Here is a 20520-nt window from a genome sequence, read left to right on the forward strand (position 1 = left end):
AGTATTTAAAATCCAAAAAGTCACCTTATGGCAGGTGGGAGGGTCCAACAATCCCAGGACTTTCAACCACGAGAGGTTTTGTTGCCTAAACCCAACTGTACGTGTTCATTTTAAGCCCAACCATGACGTGTTTCAAAAAAACCTAACGAAGTGATTTCGTTGTCTGAACGTAACTATCGTTTTTGACGTGACGTCGGCCACAATGTCCGAGCGACTGCAGGATCCATTGTCTGATTGTTGAGGAGCGTGGATCACCGATTGATCAAAACTATCAGTTCTAGTAGAGTCGGTTGGTAAAATACCAACAACAAAAAAGTTATATATATATATATAGATATAGATATATATATATTTGCAACCCTAACCCTACCTGTTGTGCAGCCCAGTATGATGGCAGGTTGTGAAATAGTCACAAAATGCAATCTATTGGTTTTGTGTACTTGGAAATGAATTGTCTGTTTTATTTGCCTGTCGCTCTAAACTAAATGAATGCCGATTGAAAGGCAAGTAAACAGTAATACATTTTCTCCTGGTGAGTAAATGTATCCACATTCCCTCCTTCTTTCTCCCACTCTCTCTGCTCACCTGGCCATGATCTGCAATTAACACCGGCTCCTCTCCCCTACTGAAAACCTGCTCCAATGGCCAGTCGCCTGCTCTCTTCTCTCCAGGTAAACCTGCTGCCTTTGCCTGATTTGTCAAACCCTCCAGCCACCTCTCAGTCCCAGATTCCCTCTGCCAATGCTTTCTCCCCGGGAGCTATCGCCACCCAGCCTCCATCTCCCCGACCTGTAAATAAAGAGGCTTGTTTCTTCACCAAGCAGCCTGTCCAGCATCTGCATCTCATGTCCGTAAACTCAGTACATCAAATAAGTTAGGTACATTACGCACGTTACGCATGTTAAACACATGGCATTGTGTGTTTGCCAAGACTTGTGAATGTTGATTACGTCTCTATATCTCAATATCCCTTCAACTCTTGGCCAGACAAATCCAAAACACATTGAATACCAAAATGTTCTTCCTGAAATGGAGATGAAGCACGAAGAGAAGAAAGCAGACTCATCATGACTTCCTTTAACCGGTTTTGAGCCTAGTCTGCCTGTAGCCGGCCCACTCAAACCAGTTTCTTCTTTATTTAAGTGAATTACAACCATTCGATTTATTGACTCCAGTTAAGGAAAACCAGTTAGCTTCTTCACTTCACAACGTCACCGTTTTACCAGCTGCTGCACGGACCAGAAAGAGAAATTCAATTACTTTAGAAAGACGTTGGTGCAGCAGACGGAGGTAGCGCAGTACAATAGAGATGTATTTATATGATATTTACAGTGACCCAGGTTTGGATAAAACAACAAAATGTTATTTATTGGAGGATAAACTGTATGTAGTTGAAGCACACACTGATGTTCTCCTATTACACACACACGTTCATGTTTGTACTCCCATGTGGAGACCCTCACTCTGACCACCACAACAAGACACCTACTTAAACCTGCAACCTGCAACCAAGGAGAGCTGAAGGCCTTTACACAACATTATATTTATGTTATATATGTTTTTTCCAACTGCTGTTTTTGTCACGAGTACTTTCTCACAAAATGTGAATATTATTTGTCAAAAAGTGACATAATTATTTTTTGCCCCACAAATAAAGCATCAACCTGTCACATTGTGCAGAACAGACATATTCAAAACCTACACTCGTGTTTTACAACACTGCAAACTTTGTTACTCTTTTTAACCTTGACAAAGGCAGTGCAGACTTTCGCTCTTACCTTTCAAAATAAAAGTCCTTGACATATAAACTTCGTCTCTGTTTACCACAGATAATTCTAATTCTAATAATTCTTCACCCTAAAACCAACTCTAAAACAGCACTTTGTGTTCTTCACCTTCCAAAATGTCCTCACAATCAATGAGTGAAACAAAATCTGAAATACAAAAGCACACACACACACAGTTCTATAACAAGAAAAAGAATGTGTGAGATTTTTCTGGATGTTGATAAAGACATGTATTGCGACCTTAAGCATTAGGCCACAGCTACCGAGTAACACACACACACACACACACAGATGGACAGGAACTAATCAGCAGACGATGTAAACACAGACCACACACACACACTTAGACCTCCAACACGGCTGCACAATCCTCTCGATGTGCATCTTTCATCATGAAGAACTGCAGGTGTTTTCTGCACACAGAAGCAAACGCCTCGTTCCTTGGGCCATAAAACAAGTTTATACCAAATCTGATCAAGTTTGATTAGAAAAAGAAATCCCAATATTGTCTCGGAGGGTTTAACAACCCGACCAACAAATGACATTCATCTCTTGGAGAAAAATTTAATAAACCAAAGAAATTGGTTTTTGAGATATTCAGCCAAGAAAATAGAAAAACAAACAAACAGGACATAACTACTGGGATGATAGAAAAGGGGATTCAAGAAAAGAAAATTTCTCAGATTAAAATTGGCTCGGGATGCAGATTGAATGAGGTCACGCGTCTTTCCAGAGAGACTTATGATCCAATCACATCAGACGACATTAACCAACGAGAGCGAGAAGCTCTTCTCAAATCACGAGCTCGTAGGACCACGATCGGAGGAAAAGGTGAGTGAAAGCTGCCATTGCATTCATGGCACACATTGTGCTGAGGACGATCGAAAAGAGTTCATTATTTATTATGAAATAATACGTCCATATTTGGGTTTTGACTGTCAAACAGCAGAATGTTGTGGGATAACAGCATGTTTATGTTTTGTTAAACTCCGCCCCGGCTTCAACACCAAAATGTCAGCATAATATTACACATGTAGCTTCGATATATACAACATGTGTATACGAAATGCTTCCCTTCTTTTCTTTACAAGTGAATTGATAATGGAGGGTCACTCTGCTTAAAAATGAAATAAAAATAAGATCATTTCAGGAGTTTTCAGGAGTGTTGATGGCCGTCTATTGTTTCAGCAGTTTCCCTTAACTAACAACACAATTCTGAGAGAAACATTAAATCCTTTTTGTGTTTGGGATTTGAAGATAATACGAGTACACTACCTGTCAATTTTACTCTGAAGATAATAGCAGAGCCACAGAAGGAGAGACAAATGTGAGAAGACATCTTTGATCAATACTCTGAGCGGCTGAAGAGTGACTTTCAGTTCCACTGAGTCTAACGTCACATCATTAACCAGGAAGTGAAACTTACCCACTCACTTCACGTTCAAACAACGCAATGTCGTCTAGATTTCCGTTGGGTCTTGATTGACCGAATGTCAATTAATTTAATCTAATTACGAATCAAGAACCTGCAATCAGCTGATAATGTGGATGTGACCTTTCATTTAGGCAAAGACGAGAGTCTACCAGACCTCTGTAGCAGCTCCTCATCTCTGAGCGGACTGTTGCCTTTCGAGTTGCATCATGGGTAATGTAGGCGCCAGATGAAGAGGAAGAATTCTGTTGTTATTTTTCAGTGAGGAACTATTGCAAGACATTTAAAAAAAAGATACATATTGTGGTAGATTCTAAATTATTAATATTTTTTACATGATTATTATTTTGGTAACTTGGGCATTAATTAAGTAACCTCTAAATGTTGGATACAGGAGGAGAGAGGAAGTATTTTCTAGTTTGGAAACCTAAGACACCAACGCGTTCTCATTCCCAACTCGTCAAATATCGACGCTTGCTCAGTGTTCGATAAGTACAGGACAACAGGAGTCACGTTAAAAACCCTCCTGGGTGAAAGTCCTGCGCTTCTTTGACTCTTTTCATGAGTGTCATTCAGGTGTCAGTTTCCCTGCATTTCGTCCTCCAGGCAGCAGCCTGGTGACCCGACCGTCTCCTTTTACATTTCCTCACACCAGCAGGGAGTCCTACAGTTCCAACGCTTCAGAGTCAAGCGGCATGACCGACTCGGCAGAACCAAGGCCTTAAGATGACACACAATACAACACTGCCTTCAGCACCTCCTAAGACACTGATTCTACACTCATTTCATCTGGCAATACCTCTGATGTGTAAATGGAACACAGTTATTACAGCTGATGATATTTTCGTGGTATCGTAGGCTCAATTAGTGGTTGTTTTTTATCGTAAGGACTGAAATGAAACACTTGATAGGAAAAGGCCTCCAGTGTTGAACTAACTGTGAATCAGCACGGACAGTTTAGTCTCTTTCATCGTATCGGTTTCAGTCTAAGAACAAGCAGCAGAAAGTTAAAGACTACCTCTATAGAAAAAGAACTGGAGAAACTACAGGAATCCAAGATTTCTTGAAACTGCATCCAGCATAAAAGAATAAAAATTGCTGTATTGACAAAAATCTCAAATCTCTATTCTTTGCATCTCACCGTCTTTGTTTAAACAAATTCACAACTTTCATTTTCAAGAGATTGAGTTCATATTCTCACCATTTTACCATCTTTATTGTTGGACTGAGTTGCTCACACTCAGTGTGTTAGATTTAGTGGCAAGACTACGGCAAGTGGGCCATGATTTAAGTTATTTCTGGATCAAACCATATCAGATTTTCTTAAAATAATCTCAGTGTATGAGTTCATATCTAAAAACAGGACCACTGAGGAGGATCTAGAACCTCGAATTGCTTCTTTACGCTTGATGGACTTTGCTAATTACCATTAGGTGTTGGGGGATAAATGCTTGTTCCTAGTTTAGGACCCGCTGATTAAAATCTTTACTGCACTCTGTCTACTCGAGGGGGGGGTTAAAGTTTGTCCTTGCCAGCTTCTATCCTCCCGCCAGCTGCCGTCCTACCTTGAATTCCTCCCTTCTGTTTCAATTCGATCTAATTCTCTGCCGGCTCCTGTGTTGTGTAGTCATTACTCATGACTTCCCCTTCGCTGTGCAGTGTGAGCAACAGAAATGACCCTTTAGACATCTGGACGGACTTGCTCTTGAGTTTCCCTCCAAGTGCAGGCTCACGGACGACTCCGATCGGTTTCATCTGACAGGGGAAATCAAATTCACCCGCCTGTTGGTGAGGGGCAGTCCAGCGGCCAAATACTTGGATCTCCAGACGGGGTACTTGACTGTGAGTGGAGACCCCGTCAATCGACAACTGACGTCGGTCTGGCAGCAGGAGGGCTGCCTTCTCCTGCACCCACGGAACGAGTGCACACACTTCTGTACCTCTTGATTCATTTTCCAATTTAATTGAAATGCTAATTTGAGTTTGATGGCAGTCTTGGGGCTCTTCTCTCTCTCAAAGGCAAGATGGATGCTCTCCACTTTATTTCCTGTATTGTAGGGCTCAGCTAAACCAGCAGTCGGAGCACTATGCATAATTAGCTTAATTGAAACAGATGAACTTCCTGTGGTCTCTGGGTACGCATGCAAGAACACTGCGCAGCTGAGATCGTCTATTTACTCTCCACGGATGAAATCCAGCACGGCATTTTGGCTATTTTCATTTGCATACTGCTCCCAAACTGCTGCTCCTGGTTCATTAAGGTATCGATCCAGGACTCGGGATGAGGCCTTGAATCATTCACAACGGTATAGAGGGGGACAGAAACAAAGGGACAGGGGGAGCGAGAGAAAGTAAGGAGGATAAGAAGAAGATGATGAATATCAAACAGAAAAAAAGATGTGAAACGACAGAATTAAAGAAGATTTTTGGACTTTGAACCGAGTTATCTGACTGTGTGTCTCATCACGTTGTTGATTCCTAACAGCAGCTGATGCTGGATGGTATTTCAGGGCACTTGTCCTGCTAAATGTCAGTTCAAGGCCTCTGACTCAAAATAAACCCTATAAAAGAAACCTAGCGAGGAAGAGAGGAGGGAAACATAAGAGCCAGCAACTTACAGGTGAACTCCCTCATTATCTTCTGTTTTGCTTCTTGACTTAATTGATTTCTTTTCAGCTGCTTAAAGCAACATTTGACTCACCAGTTTCTCGACACTCCTTTGCAAAAGTCCGACAAGTCAAGAAGAGTTAATCCGAGTAACTGAACGTCTGCTCGAGTGTCCTTTGCACTGTGAAGTTGCTCGTGCAGATACAGTTAGTACAGTGAGGCAACGATGAAGCAGGAAGTAGCTCTGCGGGGTCAAACGGGTGTTTTGGACATTTGAGGACAGGTCTTCATTTTCACTTCCCTAAAGTGATTTCACATGTTTAACGTTGGAATCGGGTCTAATGAGTCTAGTCAAGAGGTTCCCAAACCATTCAAACCACATTTACCAGATCAAATCCCGTCTGAAGTTCAGCTGACCACATGCATCGTGTGTACCACCAGTGGTACGTGCACCACAGTTTGGGAATTCCTGGTCTGTTCTAAACTAAAGCAGGTGAATGCTTTGAGTCGAATGTCAGGTCGCGTCATGTGTGCTTGGATCTTTCCAGGGTTAGCGCTTTTAGAAAAGCTTTCATTCTGTTTGGGGAGAAGAAAGCACTCCCAGTGAATTAAACTTGCATGAATTTGGATAAAAATAAAACTTGAGTCGTAAAAATGAATCTAAAGAGACGGTGGAGTTCCTTCTGGAAGCCTGGATTTATGGTGTGGCTTTTTGAAGAGATTGTCATCATATACAAGAGGATAGCCCACGCCTGATCTCTGTATGCCATGAGGTACATTCTTTTATGTTTGACTCAAGATAACTATTAGTCAATTAAACGCTGGAGAGAAAAGTAATTGTGTCCGTTTTGATGATTAATCATTTTAATCATCATCACTTTATCAAAAAGAATGAAAAATGACAAAAGTTCTGAAGTTTAAGGTTTTATTTGTCATTTTTAACTGAATATCTTTGGGTTTTGGGAAGTTGTGACATTTAATAAAATTGCCGATTGATTGACTGATAAATGCAGCAGATTACCTGATCATCTTTAGTTGCAGCCCATAGACAGATGTTATTACTGAGGAAAAACCCATAAACATTTAATCATGTCAGTACACTCTGCGAGCAGAAGGAGATGTCTGAGAGGAGGAATAAACGTCGGCTGGAATATTGTTCGGATATTGGCTTGAACTGAATGTCAGAACACTCAATAACACGAGCAACCAGAAGTGGTCCCTGTGCGCTGAGTAGTCATCAAAAACTGACCTTTGAAATCTGTCTGTCTGTCCACAGGAACTCTCAGGCTGACTCAGTGGAGATTTCAATAGCAAAAGCCATAAAAACCTGCTGGACTGTCCAAAGAGCACCTGCAGAGAGTGACTCACAACTCTATAACCTCTGCCACTCAAAACACAGACACACACACACAGATTGCAAAATCTAGACCGCCTCTCACACGAACAAAAAAAGAGAAAGCACCTTTATAACATCAGGCCGACGATATAAATGGCTGCTTAAAAGCAAAGTTTGTGCGGAGTTTCATGGGGGACAGAAAAGAGGAGAGAAGAAGAAAACATGCGGAGGACCGATGGGAAAAGTACTGCTGATCATTTAATAGAGCACTGCTGAGTCTCGATTCTGTAATAAGTCTCCTTGAGTTCACAGCAAACACAGAGACAGTTAAATACTGTTACATTGTGTCAGCTCCTACTTCCCTGAAGGCAAACAGCAAGAATGATATCGTTGCTGCAGCTGTCAGGCCTGCAGGGGGCGCTGCAGACAAAATACTGCTTTGATACGATAAAAACATGTGTTCTGTTTCTCAAATATGGGTAATAACAAGTCCAGTAACCTGAGACTCCCTGGTATTCCCATACCAGCGCTATACAACATAGAAACACCATCAATCTTCCTGATCACCGAAACAACAAGTTGCCAAACGCATCAGACTCACATCCAGGTGCTTTCAGGATTTGTTTTCAGGTCTTCAAACTGTGCAGCTTTTAAATCAAAACGTCGGGTGCTACTCGTCAGAAAAAAAGAGGGAAATGTAAAGGAGTAAAACACGTGATGTTTTACTCCTTCAACAAAAAGGCTTGTGGGCCTCGATCTTCAAACCCGAATCATCTTTGTGAGCAGTTCTGTCACGTAATTAAAAAAGATACAGACTTAATGTTCAAAAGAAAGACTCTGTTTCATGATGTTAGGGCTTCGTGTAATTAGTCACAACGAGATAAAAACATGATCTTCACCCTGAGAGCTAATTCTTCGACCACCTCAAGCCAAAAAGGTGGAGATGAAATGTGGTTCATGACGCTCTCCCGGAGAAACCAAAAGCCATTTCACGTCTTCTGCTCCCGCATTGGGAGGAACATGGAAGTCATTTACCTGAAAGGAGACGAGCATTATTTTGACCCTTTATGCAACCAGGAAGTCAAAGAAGGTTTCAAATGTCAATATGACTTCAAATCGACCACTGAAATGTTATCCTTTCAATTTTGAGACGCGTTTGTTTCCAATAAAACATATTTTTATTTTAAACTAAACCTAAGTGCAACAGAATTACCATGTTCAATATTTCAAAGCACAATCCAACAGTTTACGACAGTAAAGCAATGACTCCCGGTGAGGCCGCCGCCCTCTAACAAACAACTTCATGTCTCTCTCTCTCTCACCACAATGCAGCCTCTTGTGTCCTGCATTATTTAACACGACATATTTTTACGACCGAACACTCCCCAACAAATGAACGAGTCTCGGCCGACAGCCCGGCTTCCTGTCGTCCGTGGCAAAGTCCAAGGCCGGAGCTGCTCTCCCAACCAGTGCCCTGTAGAACACTGCAGCTAATACTTCAAGGCGTATGGAGAAGTAAACCGCCGCTGTAGATGGACATTCTTTCTCCTCCCGTGTTTTTATCACCAGAGTTCACTCAGAAGACATAAACAGCAGTTACTCCTTCAGTTTAATGACCGTAAACTGGCAACACAAGGCACCGCATCTCCAAAGACTTCTTCCGACCGGTGAGTCATCGCCTGCAACTGCCAGCTGGTGATCAGTCTCCTCCCTTTAATGTGAGGTCTGGAGATGATGCACAAACTGAGCAGGTGAAATATAATGCAATAAACACCTCGAGAAGGGGAAATGATACCGAACAAATCAAACCAATAGCCGTCATAACTTAAAATATGTTGTTTATTATTGCCTTCTAAGCAAACTCGGATGAGGTCTGGGTAAGTTAGTGACTTGAACTACATGGTTCAGGTTAAGAGTGCGTTCAGAACTCTGGCCTCCAGTGACCGACCATCCACCACCACCTCCTCACCCAGAGGTTCTGAGATGCTCCAACACCGGCTCACTACTTCTGCCCTTTGCCTCTAAGAGAAGACAGAAAAATACAGAAACATACTGTAGGTCCAACGATGAAAGAAAGTAATTCAACTGAGGAAGAAAGCCACACATTTTAAATTAGAAAATAAGGATAAATGATTGAATATCAAACTAAATTTGTCGTGATTTTGACAGATACGCGTTCACGAATTAACCTATTCTTTTTTCTGTTGTTTTTGTATTGTTATGTTTCTTTATGTGTGTGTGTGTACAAATAAAAAAGCAAAAACAAGAATTACCACCGAATGGATTTTTGCCTCCGCCAACCAGTAAAGTTGCAGTTTATATCCATGTCTGTTCACAATATCATCATTTTATCCTGTTAAACATTTCAAATAGTCTTATTTATACGCTAATGATAAACAGTAATAGTTAGCATGTAGATTATTGAGTTACGGTCATAGATGTGTTGTGTGGTCACACTGACCGTTAACGTTGACGTTTGATCCCCAAAGTCTAATTTCTTTTTGTGCCAAATTAGAAGAAATTTCCCGAGATATTGCATCTAGAAGAGATGAGTGTTTAGTTCATTTCATGAATCATTTCAGTTGTTAGTTTGTGTGTCTTCCTACGACTGTCCTGAGACAGTGCGCTGGCTGTGCTGAGGCAACACAACTACTTGGTTAGGTTTATGAAAAGATTGTAGTTTGGGTTATTAAGTCATGACTTAATGACAGGACTTACAGGACGAATAAGTCAACGTTGGCTTCTGGTTTCCCATCGGACATGAAGGGTGGTCTCCTGGGTGATAGTCCGGGGTATTTGGACCCACCCATGCACCTCCTCCCTACACTTTATTGCTCTTTTACAGTTGTTGTTGTTGATCAAATAATTCACAGTCAGCACTTCCTCAGCTGCAGACGTGTTATTTCTTCAGCCCCTTCCTCCCGCTGAGGTTAAACACAGCCAGCGAGATGAACTCAGCGCTGTCTCACGGCATCCGTTTGTAAACTGAAAAGCCAATAAAGACTTTATTAAAGGTGGCCATTAAACGTGACACGAGGTCCTGTAAACAGAGAGGGAACGTGCAGCGGTACGACTCCACCAGAGCCGGCCATCAACCTTAATGTCTTTACTGTTGAGCAGCATCGATAGGAGCTGCATGTCGGTCACACACATGCCTGTGCATCGCTGCAGCGGCTCAGTAATGACAGTGGAAACTGCTACCTGGTGTCTGTTAAACAGACAGAGATAAGGAGCTGGCAGCAAACAGCTGGAACGTCCTGCTGTGCAATGCTGCAAAGCGACACACACACACCCTGCGACACACACTCACCCTGTGAGTGTGTGTGTGGAAGTGTGCTACGTACATGAGGATTACACCGGGGGTTTTTAAATACATTGTGATATTGTCATCCCGTTCAAAAATTTAAAAAAAATTCAAATTTCGTTGTGTTGTTCGGGAATAGTTCTGTAAATGTTTTGGTTTTGTTCTTGTGTGTGTGTCGGGTCATCTTGCTAAATTAAAATGTTCACAGATGTCACATAACAGTCAAAATACTATCTCAGCGTTGTTCCATCCTAAAAATATGAATTAGAAAATGAAAAAAGACTGCAGCATTAAAACAGAGTCTAATAAATAATACATCATGTAATAAGCACCGGGCATTGCTAAAGCAGTTTTCAGCTCATCCAATGGCCTCAAAGAAACACTCAGTTAACCTGTAGGATTAAATATCATCAATCTGATTCCTTCTTTGCTTTTAGTAAGAAGTTGATGAAGATTAAACATTTCAGCAGCACATCATATCAGCTGCTGGAAGCCTCAAAGATGAATAAGAAGAGCATTCATGGAGGTCTGTTCAACAATGCTCACGTCTGTTTCATCAGAGTCTAAAGTGCATGAATCAGCAGCCAGGATTCCTGGGTGTGCATGAACGTCTATGGATATGTGTCTGTCTGTCTGCATGTGCGTTTGGATGAATATCTGTTTGCTCGTGTTTGTCTTTGTGAGTTTGCCTTTTTTATTGCGGTGCCATAATCCTGGTAGTCCTCAGCAAGCACTTCCTGGCACAGTGGCACCACAGCGTCGGTAAACTGACTCGACCTCTGAGGCCACAGCCATGAAGAGGTGGTAATATAATACAAAGCAACTACCTGCTATCCGCCAGATTAGATCCTTTATTCTGCTGAGAGACAGACACTTGGAACAATAAAAAAGAGGCGAGGGCTCTCCTCCCCCTTCCCTGTGAAGCTTTAATTAGAAAGAACTCACTGCGAACACTTTGTGACCGAGCTGGAAAGTCAGAAGTCATAATATTCACGTGATGAGTTGATCATCGACTGAGGACGAACCTTGACCTCTCAGCAGCTCTGATGCTTAAACACAACCAGCAGAGACAATTGAACTCTGTTGCTGTTGTGCCTGACTGCTGTCTGGGGCTCAGCATGTAGCGTACACTGAGTTCATCAGAGCGTGATTGTTGAAAACAGCTGCCAACTGCTGCTGGAAACACAGTAAATAAAACCCAAAACACACTCAAGAAAAAGGGGAAACAGCTGGAGCTGATGATTCTCTGTGGGTTCATCGCTGTGAACCTTTTGAAAAAAAGTTGAATTTAAAAACATGACATGATAAATGGAGCTCAAATACAACGCTTCATTGATAACCCTGCATCATAAAAACACACAATAAATCAATAAATCACAGCTCCACGTTGATACTGCGGGTCCTTATTTGTTGTCTAATGCAGAAGTCGTTCACCTGCCAGCAGCAACTGATCCGGGACTTCAGCAGAAAATGTGTTTCCAGAGGGAAGTTTCCCATGACACCGTTTGCAGGATGTGATTCAACTTATACAGTGGAAACCGCTGCTAGCGATGGAGGTTACAGTGATCAACCCGCTAACATGGAAGAATAAAACCTGGCTGGTGCTGCGTGTGCATCGAAGTCATGACGGCAAAAAAGCCCATTTCTCACCTGAAATTGTCTTTCAGAAACATGCTTTAGTTTACTGTTGAGCTGTGAAATGAGAAAGTTGGTCATCCGGCCGCCATGTTGAGAACAGTGGAGCCAAAACTAAGCTGTCTTTATGGGTTTTTTTGGCCAGATTTGGTGGATCTCCACCATCATGGCTGCTGAGGGAAGCACCAGAGGACGAAGCCGTCCTTGAAACAACTGAAGTGTATTTGAAACAGTCAATAGCGTTCAGTAAATAGCCACGCTGTCCGTTTCATTACTTCATAGTTAGATAATAAGATTGTAATGTGCATGAGAAATAAAGAAAAAGAAAATAGTGATAGATAAACGGACTGTGGTGTTTGTTTCACATTGATCCTTTTCCCCTCAGACATCCAAACACTCTGACAAACCTTGTGTCTGAAAAGCAGCAACTAAACGTCCTGTTTCAGCATTGTGTGGTAGAATTCATGTATAATACAACCGTCTGAGGGCCTTTCTCTGCCACACAAGGAACAAGTTCACATGTTTGTTACAAGTGACGCTCTTCAAAGTAGACCAGTCAACACAGTGGCAGCTCCACTAAAAATAGGACCCATTACACTCGCTGATCACAAGTGCACTGGCCGGGGCCGGCGGGCCGGCTCTCTCCAGCGGGTCGGTAATCAGACACTAAAGCCGAGTCGGTAAAATGCAACTGTACAGCAACTACACTCTTTAATTTCTCTTTATTCTGATGATTCTTAAAGAAGAAATGTTGGTTCTTTCACGCCAGCAGAGAGATTATTCATGCCTCCACAGCAGCTCTGAAGCGGAGGGACGTGTGCAGAACTAAACCTCCGTCCTGCCCCCCTTACTGTAAATACCTCCCTCGGACGCTCTCGCACTGTTATGCTCAACACATTCCAGGACTTTTGCTATGATTAAATGTGGCAATTCGTCTCTTCGCTACAGACACCCTAAACCTGCTTTTGTCTATTTAAACTCCATTTGTCAATTACCTACTTTTTCAAGAATTACAACAACACCCGGAGAGCGTGCGTCAATTTGTTGCATCGCGCTTTTTATGAGGAGAGATCAAGACCAATGCTGACCAAATGAGGAGGAGTGTTACCAGAAGAGGAACAGAGGGTTTGGGCTTCAAAACGCACCAGCTGCAGCACACTGATACGAGGACAATTCATAATTTAGAGCGTATCTTCTCTCATGTATGAAGCCAATGCACAGATTTCTTTACTGAAATAAAAACACAAAATAAAAAACAAACTATTTGAATGGGTCAATACCACGAGAAGTAATCTGATGACGTCTTATAATTCTGTAACTGTAACTGAATACAGTCACCTTTGCGATACGTATTCTGTTACCTCTTCAGGTACTTCGAGCAGAAGTTGTCTTTATTTGCTTGTAACTTTGTGGATGCAATGCTCAGATTTAACGGCTTGCAAAAAAACAGAAATATTCTTATGAGTCTGCATGTGACATAATAAGGAGAGCCACATTCGTGCTCATTAAATCATTAAATCACGTGTTTTCTGATCTGGACCGCTCACAGAAGAACCAGTGACTGCGTCGTCTTATTCCAGTTTGTGTGTCGCGGGTCCAGACACCGGGGAGTTTTTCACGATACGTCTCCTTTAAGTATAATGCACAACAAAAAGAAACCAAAATGAGACGGTAAAACAATACGACGAGGACAACTTAAACAATGACGGCTGAAATAAAAATCAATGAAGAAGAAGGTTATAAGACAAATAAAACAATGCTATGCCATCTTTGTCACAGTCACAATGGAACTGTCCCACATCGACATGCAATATGTTTTATTCCTGCTCAACATGTCAGAGGAGAACCATGCAGAGGGGCTCGCTGGTGCTCTGCAGCTATAAAACATGGCATTCCTGCTATTTCCAAGCTAATGTCCCACCAGTGACTCGGCTTATATGTGCTGGGAGCCGAGCAGACAGCTGCCAGATGTTGTTGGTGTCACTCACAGAGAGCAGTGATCTAGTAGGAGGTGACATCTGTCTGTAGCACGCTTGTCTCTTCTTGTGCAGGAGGAAACCATGAAAACATCCTCGTACAATTCATCTCATGGGATACAAATGCACTACAAGCTATGTGTTTAAATGTGACATTAAAAGTCTCCATGTAGCCCGATGGTGAGGGATATTTTGAAGGACTTGTGGAGAAACAAAATGTTGTTCAGGGTCTAAATTAATGCAACATCTTGTTTAGTGTTCAAGGTGCAGTTCATTAATTAAAACCTGTTATTTCTTGTGATGCATAAGATTAATGTTAACGTCAAACAGACCTTCAACAGCATCATTAACACTCAAGAGGGTGAGAAAAGGAAGCAAAGCAGAATCTCCCTTACCCCGCCCGGAACCGAAGCCATTCAACCTGTTATGACATCATCTTTATTGGCAAACACAATGTTCACAATAAATTAAAGTCCCAGCGAAGTGCGCAACTTCCCACATTTAATAGAAAATGGTTTCACTCATTCCACCAGACACTTGAACAGAGACACAAGTGTGCATCAGGTGCACTCCATCGAACTCGTCCGATGAACGTCTCTTCAGCGGCAGCGTTGGAGACGAAGGAGAGACGAGTGGTCGCAGAAAGACCACTCGTGGAAAAATGTGAAGTTTTCTTTTATATTTAGCAGATTCTTATTCAACTTGAGTCAAAGTACAGAATATTCCTGGTTACTGGGTAAGTGATCGCTATGTCTTTAATGCATTATCACCATACTGATGACATGTTGTAGTCTTAACTATAGTTATAAAGCATTTCATTAAGACTGTTGTCGGTCACTCAGAGTTATAACTCCCATTGTTGTGCTACATTATAAAGTAAAAATTAATTTCACAAAGTTTTGTGTTGTGATATTTTTTAATTGCTTATAACTATAGAGTGCTATAAGCATATTACAACATGTTGTAGGTATGTTTATAATGCATTAAAGGCGTCTTTTTAAATAACCATGTCACTTATAACAGTCTCAGTGACATGCAGCTCTCCGTCTTGTTCGTCTGGTCCTGTTTTTACAGACAAATATATTTTACTGTCTCGGCTGCTTTGAAAACAAGAAGTGCTCTCATCAATCCACACACGAATAAACCCTGTGAGGATGTCTCACTGAGGGGATAATAAAGTCTAATTTTAGGAAGGAAATAGCTCCACGGGATCAACATAACAGAGGAAGTTTCCTCCTTTCAGTTTCTAACTAGTGCCGATCACTTTGTTTATTATTCACAGCCACACTGGCTCTCAGGTCACAGATATCCCACGATTAAATCAGAAGACGAAGTCACCAGACACTTGTTAATATATCAGCAGAAGTAAGCTCTCCCACGGAACGGTGTGTGTCCCCTTAAATCATCTCCTATTGGAGCGCTGCTAAAAATAAGCCCTCAGTCCGGTTCACGTAGAGCAGCAAGCAGACGGGACACAAGTGGGGAAACGAGGTCTGGAATACCGCACTGAGACCGGCCGGCCTTCACTTCATACTGATGTAACTACACGAGTCTACGAGTTATTCTAGATTATTAGTTCAACAGTTAAAGAGTGAATAGCGGAGAATCTGACCTTTGGTTCTGTTCAGCTCTCCAGGAAGAAGAAACTGTTCCAACAGGAATTTGATTGGATTGACTGATTGAGTTATTTTCTCACTCCGAGTTACATTTTTTGAATGATATATTAATTGTGTTAATATGAGATCTCATCGGAAAAAAACAACAAAAGTATTTAAATTACATCCTGAGGGGAACACGAGTGTATGAACCAAATTTTAAGGCAATCGGTTCAAAGGTTTTTGAGATGTTTCGCTGAAAACCACGAATGTGAGCCTCGTGGTGGCGCTATGAAGGAAAGAGAGGATCAAAGTCAGTAGGATTCATCCTCTGGGCACCGTGAATGTCTGAAACAAATATCATTGTAATCCAACTTGTAGTTGGAGGAATATTTCAGTCTGAACCGAAGTGGCCGACCGACCGACATTCGCATCACTCTGCTGATATCATTACGCAAGTACAGATCAAAATATAAGAGGTATGGCGCATAAATACGAAAGAGTTAGCCTGCTTTAAAAAAACAACAACAACAACAGAAAGCCAAGAAAAGTGCCCGACCTCGTGTTTCACTCTGTTACATTACATACACTATGTGATCATTAAAAGGTCACATGAATAGTTGTGTGGCTCCATCAATGGGCCACCAGGAACGCCAAGATGGTCTGACGGACCGGTTGCATTTTTATAACGCTAACAAATGTCTTTAACTAAAAACTACCAGCCTACAAACTTCTCCTAAATGTGTGGTTTTAATGTTGTCAGAAACCTCAAAGGTACTTAAATTAAACACAAGATTGCTCCATATAAGGACATGTTTTAATCCTAAATTATTCCAACGTGTTTTTACATCAGAGTTGGCAGACAGTTAGGAACACAGCCTCTGATTGGTCAACAGACCAAAGGCAACAATATCTACGGTATTCTGGATTTGTTGGATTTGTAGTTCTGGATATATTTTACAAAGACACTGCAGTTCAAGGCTGGATTCTAAAGCTTCTGAAAGGGATGCGATCGCACCGGAGCCCTCTTTCAAACAGCTTGCAGTATGTCATATAGTCGACACTGTAAGGGGCTACAAGTTAAATTATATAGAGGTTTAGTTGTATATTTGCATTGTAAAATGCAGTAAACAAATCAAGGCGCATGCCGAGGATATCAAAGGTCTGTGATATTGTGTATTCCATCATCATTTTCAGTTGCTTGCGAATGCGATGTTGATGTGAAGACAAACAACGAAATCACGTGTGACGGTTTTGCAGAACTCGGGCCTTTTTAATGCCGAAAATCCTGGAATGTGATTTCACCCGACTGCTGCAGTTCTTGCAAGTCTCGCTGAGCGAGAGTTCAAGCTAAGTGCATTTAAGGAGCGACATCTTATCATCTTAGACGGTGTGTGTTTCTCAGGGAGTCGGGTCCTGAGGTCGTGTTGGTGCCACCTCAGCCTGCCACTGTTGACTGCCCAGACGGCCCGGCCAGGATAAACTGAGGAGTTCTCACCAACCTCCCAACCGAAGGTAAACACTCGGGCAGTTGGCAGACAGGCGCTCATGGACTGATGTTCAAGTGTCAGCTCTCTCTCTGTCTCTTGTCTGTCTCGCTCCTCTACAGGGTCCCGCAGAGCCGAGAGACGAGGGCTACGGTCGGAAAGTCAAAAAGTGACCTCCTAACGGCCTTTCCTAACCACTTGTCCTTGACCTCGATGGAAAACGTCATGGGGTCCAAAGACAACCTGAGACAATCTGACTGCACTTCTCCCTAAACTTCGTAACTATGATGCGATGGTTGGAGGTTACTGATGTAGGTCTGCCGTGGCGAAACTCTTAACGATTTGTGTTTTCATTGGACGGCCGATGTTCGTCAACTTAAATGTTGCCGCCGCAAGGAATTGTGGGCCGGCATTATCTTCTTTTCTTTGCTAAAGGATGGTCCAGTGTATTATTCAGCATTTAGAGAATTGGAACAGCTCTTATCCACTTAGATACTTCCGGGTCATTTCCCTCTTAGGAACCTTCCGAAGCCAAAAAGACTTCTCTTCTCTCAGATCTAATTCTCAAATCCGCCTCCGTCCCCGTTTCCGTGTGAGAGCAGAGACAGTTTTCTGTGGGCGGTGTCTGTCCGCCCTCCTCTCAGATGGAGCGGAAGCCCAGCCGGTGCATCCAGGCAAGTAGGATGAACCTTCCAGGCAAAGTGCTCTGCTCACTTTCCCCTCCACATTGACTGTGCTGTGCATGAATACTCATTTCCAGTTCAGTTGAACAATTGGGGGCCAACGAGATGCAGAGAGACACAAAAAAAGAGAACAAGTAGGTCATCTGTGATGAACTGCTGCTGGATCACTGCAGCTTACAAGACTCCGTTTAAACATGAAGTTGGTCTTTTGTTGATTGGATCAGTGGTCCTCAACATTTTTCTGCTCGTCATCCCCAAATACACATCATTGTCTGCTTGGTTGTATTTGCAGCTCATTTGAATAATGTTTAGAGGCACAAAGAGGTTAAAGTATTCAGCAAGAAAGAAGCAAATGTAGGTCACAACAGTGAACTACATATTTTGCAGCAGAATGTGTTTTCTTGCCTGCAGAGTGCAGGTATTGTGTTGGTGTTGTTAACCAACACCTGCAGATAATTCATGGACCCCCATTGGCGTCATAATCCACGAACCATGAGATTGTATGATCTTTTTTCATGCGTTTTCCTACAAAAGTTTAGCAACACGTGTACATTTCGGCTTGTTAAATGCATACAGTCTTTTCAAAATAAATGTCCGTCTTTACAGGAAACAACTTAGTAAGGTTTAGGCAACAAAGATTGTGGTTTGGGTTAAAATAACTAGGAAAGTGTCGTTACTTTGGTACAAAAGATATGTGACAAATGAATTGAACGTAGACCTCTTTTGGGGTTTTCATACCTCCATGATTACGTGGATTACATATGAATTACAGCGCATTCATTTTCGTAGGTAGCGCTAAGAATGCTGATGAGAAGAGCCTGAATCCAGGAATCCTTTGCTGGTCTCTGGTTTGTATCAGACAGCTTTATTTGCTTCTGTGTAAAGCTTTCTTTTTCGTCTGCTCCAGAAACACACACACACACAAAAGCAAACAAGCTAAATCTGACTAACAACTCTGTGATAAAACATCAGCCCCTCTTTGCCTTCCTCTCCAGCCTCCTTCACACGGACACGGGAAAGCAAACGCTTGGAGAGGGTTTCTCTTCAGCAGGGCCAGAACAGTTGGGGGGCCGATGAAGAATGAGGGTCAGGTGGCAGAGGACCGAGCCTCGCCGCACCCTGCCAGCATCTCCAGACCAGGAGTTTGGCAAATGTTCTTTCTGTCCACAGCTTGATGAGTTTGTGTCTGAAAGTCGTTGCAGTGGCAGCTGCTGAAGGACTTCCCCTCCTCGTACATCCTGCTGACACAGTTGTGACTTTTCCCTCTCCCCTGTTGACTTGTCTCGAGTCATTGATACTTGTCCACATAGGTGATAAATCAAAATGTAAAAGGACAAATATAAAGTGCAAAAAAAACGACCGAGCGATCGCCTTAGAACAAGTTTGAACACAACTTTTTTGGTTTTCAAGCAGTTATTTCTTTGTTTGTAGCTGGGTTAGTATATTTATATTTATTATATTCTATCAAATCATGTTTAAAATAGTAATGTTACAGCTGCATCTATTTTAAATAGACTTAAAGACTTTAAGACTTAAAGGAACCTTATTTAGCTCATCGCCAATCTGTAAACCGAAGTGTAAATTATCTAAAATCTTGTTGTGATTGTAAGACTGTAAAAGTTTGTCTTAGGAGAAAATAAATATAGAGCTGCAGGTGTCATAAGGCCTTTGAATACCGGGGGCGTGATGAATAAATTAAAATGCGAAATACAGTGAGTATTTCTCATCAAAACTATTCACACCGGCAGCCATGCAAACTTGTGACAGTTGTAGTACTTTCTGAATAAAAGGTTTGAACTACAACTACCAGGATCCTATTGACCCAGAGCAGCGTCTGAGGTAAACTGGTGTAAAGCCTAAACTACTGTAAGATATTTTATTGAGTTTCCTTTCAGTGAAATGCTCTGAATGAATTGATAAAAAGTTACACAATGTATATGTCTAGGGCTTTTATTGTGAAAGAACAGAAGGATGGATCTGGTCGGCGCTCCCTTCGTCGGGGCTAAAAGGAATAATAAAGTTGACTGTCTCGGTTCTGACCACGGAGGCTCCATGCTGTTGTAGACTACAGTGTACGTTTGAATATGTTCATATTGCACAACGTGATTGGTTGATGCCTTCATTCGTAGAGCGAAAGTTCCGAAAAAGCAACGCTTTACGACAAAAAATGTACAACGCTTTTTTTGCTTTCAAAATAAAATAAAAATATAAAAAAGTATATTGAGGTGCAAAAAATAAAAAAATCACACACAAAAAAAGCCTCCGTTGTTTTAAAGGTATTTGGACCGTATTTCCTTTATTCAGCTTTTTCACATCTGGTCAGTGGTGGTTTCACTTTCATTCCGAGAACATTGAGGTTCCTGAAGGAACGTGTAGCTGTGTTTTCAATGGGAAGGAGTTTCTCTCCCTGGGCAGAAATGCGATAAGCTTCAGCAAAAATCGTACACCTCCCTAATTAAAAGTGGATTTTAAAATACTTCATTATTCATGTTCACCTGGGGAGCTGATGGTTGAAACCCTGTTAGGAGTCTGTTGCTTTGCAGCGATGTAAATAGTCAAGAAGGCTTTTATTGCATCAGGAACACCAGCAACGAATTAAGGCTCTCGTAAATAAACTCCATACGCTAGCATTCCCCAGGCAACGATGAACAAGGTAGTGTTATCTACTCATGCAAGAC

The 20520-nt window shown here is 41.9% G+C and overlaps 1 long non-coding RNA gene across 1 annotated transcript; it reads left to right on the plus strand.

Annotated features, from left to right (window-relative positions):
- Positions 1 to 17072: 17072 nt before the first annotated feature.
- LOC306777283 lies at positions 17073 to 20005 on the plus strand. The gene is made up of 4 exons (XR_013771974.1): positions 17073 to 17187; positions 17282 to 17837; positions 18636 to 18690; positions 18838 to 20005. It is a non-coding gene; the product is annotated as an uncharacterized lncRNA (long non-coding RNA).
- Positions 20006 to 20520: the final 515 nt, after the last annotated feature.

Source organism: Melanostigma gelatinosum (genome assembly GCF_949748355.1).
Source record: "Melanostigma gelatinosum genome assembly, chromosome: 5".
NCBI lineage: Eukaryota > Metazoa > Chordata > Actinopteri > Perciformes > Zoarcidae > Melanostigma > Melanostigma gelatinosum.